Below are 10,030 nucleotides of genomic sequence, written 5' to 3' on the forward strand. Positions count from 1 at the left end.
GAAAATTAGCCGCCTTTATTAATCACACAGACAAATATAAAGTGGAACCAACGCTCGCTGAAATTTCTAAAAGGGATTTTTTGTTTAATTATACACCACCGAGCACCGCGACTCGTTTTGCATGTTGATCTGTTGTGCGCTGACATTTTGACAACTGGTTCTCAATTTGTCTGTCGTAGTTAGGCAACAACAAAGCCCACGGTAATACTTTAACTTTCAAAACCTTCAGTGTGCCGGGGAGAGGAGAGTGGCACTCCTCGCTGTGGGCCCGGGGCACCGGCTCTTGAAGCCACCAGGGGCCGGAGATGTAGGGAGAGGGGCGTGGAAGGGTCAGAGGGGACAGAGCCATGCAGCCGGGTGGCGGGAGGGCTGGACCAGGCATCCAGAGGCCCAGGCACGAGCATCTGCATGGAGGGGTGGCGACCTGGACCCCCTGTCCTCTCTGGGCCACCATTTCCTCTTGCACCCCAAAAGGGCTTGGGGTCTGAGATGGATGAGGAGTCTTTTAGACACTCATATTCTTGTCTTCTCCATGTTCCAGTGTTTTCTGAGCAATGTCACTTGGCCCCTTCAACCTTATGGGGAAAAATCCTTTATGGTCCCATTACCCAGAGGAGGTTGGGTCTGAATGTGTCTGATCTCGTCTGATCTTGGAAACTGATGCTTTAGGAGATTTGGCAAAGGCGTCTCTGAGGCTGGAGTCTGTTCCAGAACCTGATGTCACTGGCTCCAGAGACTCTTCTGGCTGCCAGGTCCGTGGCCCTTGGCAAGAGGCAGGTCTCTGGGGCTCAGTTTCCCAGTGGCGCTGGTCGGACATGGAGAGGAGCCTGTGGCCCTTTCGGGGGCAGGAAAGGGGTGCATAGGCAGGGCCACAGCTTGGAGCAGGATGAACCCCTGAGGGGGTCCAGAGCAACCCCTGAGCTCACTCCATGACCTTGGAGGTCACATGGGCCGCCCCATGTCACCACCCAGGGACATCCAGGGAGTCCTTGGGACAATGGTGGAGAAGCCGGATGTCACCCAGGCTGACAACAACAAGGACAGATGGCTTTCCCCACGTGCCCAGCGCCGCAGTGACACGTTATTGTCCACACGCAGCTCCCCGCCAGAGGTGAGTCACAGCCGGCCATGGAGGGTCAAGGTCAAACCCAGGCCCTACCAACTCTCCACTGTGGTCACAGGGCCAGGCTACCTCACACCTGGGATCCTCGGTCTCCTCATTAGTAAAGTCAGGGTCTTGCATGTGGACACAGCGGTGCACACCTGTAATCTCAGCAACTCGGGAGGCTGAGGCAGGAGGATTGCAAGTTGGAGGCCAGCCGGGGCAACTTAGCAAGGCCCTGAGCAACTTAGCAAGTTCCTGTCTCAAAATAAATAAATAAATAAAAACGAATGGGAAGTAGCTCAGTGGGAGAGTGTCCCTGGGTTCAATCCCCAGCACTACAATAATGCTTACAAAAAAAGAAGAGTATCTTGACAGCACCCACCTCTGCAGGTTCTGGGGGGACAGACATGCTCTCCCAGGCTTAGCCTCAGCCAATGGAAGCCCCCTGCCCATCCGACCTGCAGGGGGAAGGCTCGCCCTGGGGTGCCCGTCCCTGAGCTAAGGACTGCACGCTCTGACCCCTCACAAGGAGTCCTCCCGGATGCCCACCAGGAGGGCTGCAGGCTGAGCTGCCCTGTCCGGCTCCTGTGTTCCCAGGGCCCTTGTGGCGCCCACCCTCCTGTCTCTCATCTCCCTTGGTCCCCTGGAGGGGCGATGAGCAGCCACACCTGGAGCAGAACCCACTCTGGGAGTCTTTCTGTCCCCAGGGTCCCCAGGCCAGGGACACTGGTGCCACCACCAGCCAAAGCCCGAGTCAGGAGCCCGCCCTGCCTCCTCGCCTGCCCCCACCTGAGGAAAGTGCCCGCCGAGAAAAAGAGGTTTTTTTGGGTGACAATGAAACTGCCAATAAAATCTCGAGCGCGGAGCTAGGCGACGACTATCTCACTTGTTTGACAGTTGGGACTCGGAGCGGGGAGCGGGTGACAGGCACCTGCTGACATCCACACCTTCTTGGGGAGAACAGCCTCTGGGGAGGCGCTCCGGGGACAGCTGCCCTGCCCACATGCCAAGCTGGCGGGGGGCTGCCGCCGGACACCCCGACTCTCCTGGCGTCCGTCCCTCTGAGCCAGGGGTGGGCAGGGAAGGACGTCACTGGGTGTCGCAGAGGGAGCGGGTGTCCAGCCTCAGAACCGCGAGCCCATCCCCTCCTGATGCTGCTGGGACATGGCCCTGCCCGCTCTCTCAACAGGACCCCCCCCAGCCGGTCACCTCCTCCCCTTGTGACCTTCATGCCCCTGTGCAGCCAGTGTGCCTCGCACCTCCTAATGCGTCTCCCCCGCTGCCCCCCAGGCACCAAGCACAGCCAGAGGACCCTCGAAGGCAGAGATGTGACCGTGCCCTCCCACCCTGACACCCCCCCGGGGCCCCGGGGATGGACTCGGCTCCGGGCAGGTCCAGGCCACCTCCCACGAAAGGCTCCATCTGGGCCGGGAGCCATTGGTGGCTTCCAGTTCCTCTGCCCCTGGGCCACCCTCCCTCAGCCCTGGCCCGCTGCCCCCCCTCCAGGAAGCCCTCCTCGATCCCACTCCAGGCTGGGACCCTCACCCCCCTTCCTCCTGGGTTCCCGTGAACAACCTGCTGCCCCTCTTCGTGACCACCAGTTTGCTCAGCCGGCTTCCATCTGCAGACCCTGGAGGGCAGAGATGGGTCTCCTTCACCCCCCGGGGACCCCGAGAGTCTCAGGCCTTGGACGAGAAGCCTCCCCAGGAACAAATTTCGACTCAGGCCAGACCACCTGCTGCTCAGGACACTCTGAGAGATCGTCCAGGGCCAGAGGACAGAAACCTGCTTTGGATTAGAGGAACTGCGCCCCAGATGACTGGCCTCAGACACGTCACTTCATCTCTCTGAGCCTCATCTTCTTCATCTATGAAGTGGGAAGAGCAAGACCTACAACACGGGACTGAATTTGAGGGATTATTGTCACTGTAACAACGATTGACGTATTGTCATTGTGATGATGATTATGTGCACTTCTCTCTCCAGAATACATGTGTCTTTCAAGGCCGGCTTCTGCTCAACTGCTCAGAACTGTGGGTTGTCTATGCAGCCCATGAGGAACCCTGCTTGTCATTGAATTCTTGTAACTCTTTACATATTTATTTTTTTCTCCTCTTGAGGAGATGGCATCTCTCTTACCAGTAGGGGCTGTGTCATACTTCAGAGACTCTTGAGGGACTCAATCACTCCTGGATGGTCGGTATGACCTTTCACTGTCTACCTACAACTTAATACAAATCTGGAACAATCCTGAGGTAGAAACCAGGAGATGGAGATGACAAACTGGACGTGAACTTAGGCAAACCTCCCTGTGTTTCCATCCAGCTCTCCTCTAACAGACTGTGCCATTCCCCTCTCGGGGCCTTGATTTTCTCTTCTGCAAAATGAGGGACAGAATACCCATGTCTCGGGCTGTCAGGGGACAAAGTACGTGAGAGTGTCTGCCCCACAGCAGTGTCCGACGGATTAGCAGGTGTTTGACCTCAGAGACCGGGGTTCAGTCCCAGCTTCAGCTCTTTATGACTGGGGGACGCTGGGCAAGGCCCAGCCCCTGTCTGAGCCTCAGTTTTCTCTTCTGGAGAATGGAGACAATACCAGTGGCAACTGTTGTGAGAACCCCATGAGGTCATGCGTGTCCAGTGGGGCCCGGAGGACACAGGCAGTAAGTAGTGGCCATTCTTTAAAATATTTATTTTTTAGGTGTAGATGGACACAACACAATGCCTTTATTTTTATGTGGTGCTGAGGATCGAACCCGGGTCCTGCCGTGCTAGGAGAGCACTCTACCGCTGAGCCACAGTCCCAGCCCCCAAAGTGGCCATTTTTGAACGCACTGGATTTGATGAATGTCCACACCTACCCTTCCCCAGGGCCACACCACCCCCAACAAAGATCTGGTAAATGGTGCGAGAAAGGGGTGCAGATGAGCACATGCCCCCAAATGAGGACAGTTCTTAGGCCTGGGGACTTCAGGTCATCACTCCCCAGCCCCCGCCATGGGAGTGACCCCCTACTTATTTTGTAGCTCCTGCACTGCCATGTAGCCTTCCCGAAGGCAGAGCTAAATGCCCTCCACCCGCCACCCCACTGGGTCCCCACGATGCCCGATGAGTCGCCTTCATTTTCTAGATGAAGAAACAGGCTCAGAGAGGTGGTGTTTCTTGCCTGACGACACACAGCTGCCCAGGGGGAGAGTTGGAATTTGAACTCAGTTCTACTCGTGCTCTTGTTCTGGTTCCCCTCCCCCGGCCCTCAGGCCCCAGGATCCAGAAGGGGAGCAGTAGAAACAGGGTCCCCAGCCCACCCTCCAAAGGAAGCAGTTCCCAGAGGGACAGTCCTGTGGCCGGCTCCATAAATAACCCAGGTCCCTGGGCTGTGCCGGCAGCGAGCAGCGAGAGTGTGTGTCCCACAAACAGCACTCATCCCCTGTCAGTTAGGCTGGATATCGGAGGAGACAAGCTTCCGACCGGCAGCCCTAATTGAATCGAATTGAAAGGGCGGAATGGGCAGTGGGCAGCGGGGAGGGACAGGGGACGCAGGCCTGGCACAGCTGTCGGCCTCCCCCGCCCAGCCGGGCCCAGGGCAGCCCCACTGCAGGGAGCCAGGCTGGGGAGGGGCCACCTTCCGGGACAGGGACCCCGCCAGGGTGCCGCCCCCTCGGGCCTCCCCTTTATCTCCGTCCCTCCCTGGTGGCTGACCCTCTTTCCGCTCCCTCTGTTGTCTCCAATAATGTCACTGCCTCTTTAGAATCTATTCATCAGAGCAGAAAGAAGCCAACGCTGACACTGATTAAAAAAAATGCCATCTGTGCCTCCTGGGGACGGCGGCCGGCCCTGGTGCCCCCGCTGCCTGCCGACTCAGGGCTCCGAGGGGTAGGCGGACCTGGGAGGGGTCAGGTCCCCCCAGAGCCCCCGGGGGTCTCCGAGGAAGTCTCAACCCCAGGCCCTTTTCAGTCTGCAGCGTGGCCCGACTTGGGGACTGAACCCGCCCGGGGGACTCTGCCTCTGAGCCCCAGCCCCAGCCCCGCTCTTTCTCGTTGCCTGATCGTCTCCCTCCATGGCCCAGATGGGCTTCGAACTTGCAGTCCTCCTCGTCAGCCTCCCCAGTCGCTGGCATTTCAAGCGCGGGTGCCACCACACCCAGTTTTCTTAACCGGCTTTCCTTTATGGCTCTGCATCACCTAAAAACTCAACCTTAGCCCCATGCCGTGGCGCACACCTGGAATCCCAGCAACTCGGGAGGCCCAGGCAGGAGGATCGCAAGTTCAAGGTCGGCCTCGGCAACTCAGCAAGATTCCGTTTCAAAGTTAAAAAAATAAATAAAAAGGGGCTGGAATGTGGCTCTGTGGTAGAGTGGCCCTGGGTTCTATCCCCCAGGGCGGCAAAAACCTAGACATGTGTAAATAAAAACTAAATTGACCTGTTTTAAAACTACATATGGGGCTGGGGGGTGGCTCAGGGGTAGAGCACTTGTGCAGCCTGTGGAGGCCCGGGGTTCTGTCCTGCACCACAGAACGCACAGCTAGACAGCAGGACGTGGTGGCAGGTGCCCCCTCCCCCAGGGGCGACAGTGGCAGGAGCCAGGGGCCACCTGGGCGCCTTCCCCAGCCTGACTTCTCTAGGCCACCTGCTGACTCCAGACCCCAGAACAGGTAGAGTTCCTCGAGTGGTGGCGGTGGCCCTGGGAAACAAGACCAGGTCACAGCCCTAGAGCAGGAAATGACAGCCTCAGAAACGTCAAGGACACGAGATCCAGAGACAGGAAGCCACTGCCCCCGTGCCACACAGCATCACAGGAGCCTGCCGGCTCTCCTGCACCACGAGGTAGAGTAGGTGGAGAGAAGCCGGGTCCTGATTCTGGCCCCTCCACCCCGCCCCGCCACTTCCCAGCAGAGCCCGGGGACTCCTGCCTTCCACCCTCCTGGGGCCGGCTCTGCCCAGAGCTCCCTGAGGCCACAGTGTAGGCGCGGGCCTCTCCTGGGCCCGTGGGGACTATTAGGAGCCTCTGCCCTTTCCCCGAGCTTGGCCCAGCACCCCAGGTGTCGGGGACGCGTGGCTTGAGGCCCCAGCTCTGCTGCAAACCTGGTGAGTGGCCACGGCAGGCCCTTCCTGGCTCCGTGCCTCGGTTCCCACCCACAGAGCTTGGGACATGGTGGCTCTTGAGGGACAGTCCTGATGGATGACGTCCCTTCCCCAATAGTGGACTTGCCTCGGAGGCAGATGGCGGGAAAGTCAAAAGGGCATGGAGCAGATGTGGCCTCCTTGGCAACAGAAGGCAGCCGCCGGGCTCCAGGGGAGCCTCTGTCCCCAAGGTCACGTCCTCCCCAGGCCCCTGGTAATGACCGGCCGGCGCTGTGGGCCTGGGGACCGCAGTGTCTGAGGCAGTGGGGACAAGTCCACTTTGTCACCGGAGCCCCTGGGGCTGCAGGGTTGGCTCTTCCCAAAGACCTTCACCCCCTGGGGCAGGACAGGTCAGCAAGGCCCTGGGGCCAAACGCTCCTGGGCTCCGATTCCAGTTCAGCCATCTTGAAGCCGTCATGTCCCCTGTCGGAGCCTCAGTGTCCCCTCCTCTGAGAATAGCGACAGCCCTCATTTACTGGAGCTCACCCCCTGTGCCAGGCTCCGGGGTCCACGTTAGACACTCATCATTCACTAGTTTTTCCATATCACAGACCTCAGGGGGGGGATGTGGTCCCACAGCCGGAAACGGTTGGACTACGAGACAGGATCAGATCGATCTGAGCCCAGAGCCTACAAAATATCAACCACTGGGAGGTTTGAAAGAAGACATGAGGGCAAAGGTCCTGGCACAGTCAACAGACATCTTTATTTCTATGGATAGGGAAACAGGCCCAGAGAAGGCAAGAGAGTTGCCTCAGGTCACACAGAAAGCCATCCTGTCCTCTCCTTCCCTGATCCACATCCTGTTTGTCTATCTTCTCTGACAAATGCTCACCCACCCATAGGGGGCAAAGGCTGCCAGGGTGTCACAGGAAGGGCACTATGGAGTCCACAGACCAGACTCAGGGTCTACACCAGGGACTTCCTTTTGGGGACTTACACACATTCCTCCTGGGCTGGCTCTGGGTATGGGTGGAGGGAACTGGCCTGAAAGCCTCCAGGACCGGGAGCTAACATGCCTGTGAGGGTAGGAGCAGCTCTAGTTATCACCTCAATTCCCTGGGGCCTCACCCAGCCCCTGGACACAGTAGGTGTGCATTTAACACGTGCTGACCGGTGGTGTTTGTGAGCTACGGGGCGCACTCTGTCTGCAGTAGCAGGTGGTGGGGCAGCAGGCAGCTCCTTTCCCTGTGCAAGAAGGAGGCCCAATGGGCCCCAGGAGGCCAGGCTCGTCCCAGGACAGCCTTGGGGCCCTATCAGCATTCCGGGGGGCACCTGGGCCTCCGTCCACACTCTGAAAGTGGCTCAAAATGGACGCTTTCCTTATCAGATTTGAGACATTGTATAACAGACGCAGTTGATCTTGCAGCCAGAGGGAGCGGGGTGGGCGTCCGGCAGAACAGTCACAAGAGGCCGTGTGGCCACCTTGTCCCTTGCTCTGTTGGCAGATTCCTGCACTCAGGCCTCCGGCCTCCTCCCAATGCCTGGAGGGAAGGGGGTGGTCTGGGAGGAGGAACCCTCTGCTGTCCTTCGGCTGAGGCTCCTGCTCCTGTCCCTGTGCCCAGAGCCCCAGGAGAAGGAACCCGGTGGCTGGAGATGGGGTCCATCCCCAAAGGCCTGTCTGCCATAGTACGAGGTCTGTGGAGGGAAAGGGTAAACAGTGGGCGCAGTGGTGCACACCTGTCACCCCAGCGGCCCGGGAGGCTGAGGCAGGAGGATCAGAGTGCAAAACCAGCCTCAGCAAAAGTGAGGCCCTGAGCAACTCAGTGAGACCCTGTCTCTAAATAAAATACAAAGTAGGGCTGGGGATGGGGCTCAGTGGTCGAGTGCCCCTGGGTTCAATCCCAGATAACCCCCCCAAAAGTAAATAAATCAGATGCAAGACCCCAGCTTGATTTAATAGCTTGCCATTTCCCCAAGCTTGACCCAGCACCCCAGGTGTTCAGGATGCGTGAGTGGCCCCAGGTCCCGGGGTCCTCACCCTCTGCCCACACCAGACAGCCCAGCACCTTGTATCTCGAGTGACAGAGGCCAGCTCTGGTCAGACCCTGCTGTGGGCAGCTGGACCCAGGGGGTTCAAAACCAGGCAAGTACCTGGAGCCGTCTGAGGGGGTGTCTGTCCGTCTGCTTCACCACCGAGCAGGAGAGAGTCAGGCCCACCATCCAAGACGCGTGGAAACCCAGCGGTGTTGGAGCTCCCGTCTCAGCAGATGCAGCTGGGCTGACACAGGACTTGGGGACTTTACCCACTTGGTGGGTCCGTTCGTACCATCTGAGGAACAGTCGGGTGGCTGCTGCTGCCCAAGATGCCATGGGGAGGAGACACGCGGGCGCCAACACTAAAGCCTGCAGCATCGTCAGTCCAACCCGCATCTGGCCTGGGGCCTTGGACCAGGCATCGTGGTCCTGCGGTGCCTGTGCCATGGGATTGTCACGGGATCGAGTCTGAGGACACCTGCCTGGGATGTGGCATTCGAGGAAACTGAGACCCAGGGCACAGAGGTGGGCAGAAATCCCTGCTCTGAGACACGCAGCCACGAGGTGCCACGCCAGGCCCTGAGACGGACAGGTTGCTGGCCTTTGGATGCTCTTCCTGTGACACCCCAGCTATGACAGAACCAAAGGTAAGAAAGAGGACATGGCAGCCGAGGAGTCCTCCTGACCCCAATGTTTTGGATTCTAATGTCAGCAACTGACACATCCAGTCAGTGACGCTGGGGACGAGGGCACTTTGTTTCAGTTCTGAGAAGATGCTGTGCTGTGCGGGTCTCCCTTGGTGGTGGGAGGCGGTGGCTCCAGTCAGTCCCCTGATGCTCTTTGGCATGACAGTCCCCGTCATGCATTTGGCAGCTGGATCCGTGTGCCTGTGGTCGGGTGGGCAGGGCCCCAGGGGCCCCAGGGTGTGCAAGGCAGCAAGAGCCCGGGGGGCGGGGGGGGTGAGCTGGGCCAGCACCACTGGGATGAATGTGGCCATTCAATCATGTCAACTGGACAAGGGGGACTTGGGAGGTGACGGTTCTTCCCCCCAAGGAAACAGCCCAGAATCCAGGCTGAGAGCAGATCTGAAGTACTCAGACCTGCATTCACGTCCAGCTTTGCCACGTGCTGGCCTTGTGACCCTGGATAAGTCACTGCCCTGGTCCTCGGCTGACGCACCAGCAGAACGGGCACAGAATCCTAACCACCTCAGTGGACTGAGAGGAGTCCCAGGGATGAGGCCCAGGAACCAGCGGCCCAGGTTGGGCACATCGTAGGTGCTCAGCAAAGGCTGGCCGTCAGCTCTGCGGGAGCTCCAGAGGGTCTGATTCTGACGGCCAGGGCAGAAGGACGTTCTGCAGGATGGTGGCCTGGGTCTTGAGCAAGCCGCGGCAGGAAGGCGGGAAGGCAGAGTGTGGAGGGCGTGGTGTGGGCGTGGCGTGCTGTGCATGGGGCGTGGCGTGGGCGTGAGCAGGGCGTGCTGTGGGCGTGGCTGCTGTGCATGGGGCGGGGCGTGGGCGGGGTATGATGTGGGCGGGGCTGCTTGTTGGGCTGCGGTGTTGGATTAAAAGAGAACTCGGGGCTGTGACAGCCAGACAGTGGCTCTGCACAGGGTTCTGGACACTCAGGGTTAAGGTGGCAAGGTGGCCACACCTGGGCACTGGAGGTGAACTGTTGTCACAAATGCCAATCCTGAACAGCCACAGCGGTCGCCAAGGGGCCCCCACAGCGGGATCTCGAGTATTGAGCAGCACCACGCGTGTCCTGGGAAAGGAGGAGGGCGCTCCTTGGGGACCTCCGCGTGGTGACGACTTGGGGCCTTGCTGTT

This window comes from Marmota monax, unplaced genomic scaffold (assembly GCF_021218885.2).
Source record: "Marmota monax isolate L192 unplaced genomic scaffold, Marmota_monax_Labrador192_F-V1.1 WCK01_AAM20220418_F8-fsc00269, whole genome shotgun sequence".
Lineage (NCBI taxonomy): Eukaryota > Metazoa > Chordata > Mammalia > Rodentia > Sciuridae > Marmota > Marmota monax.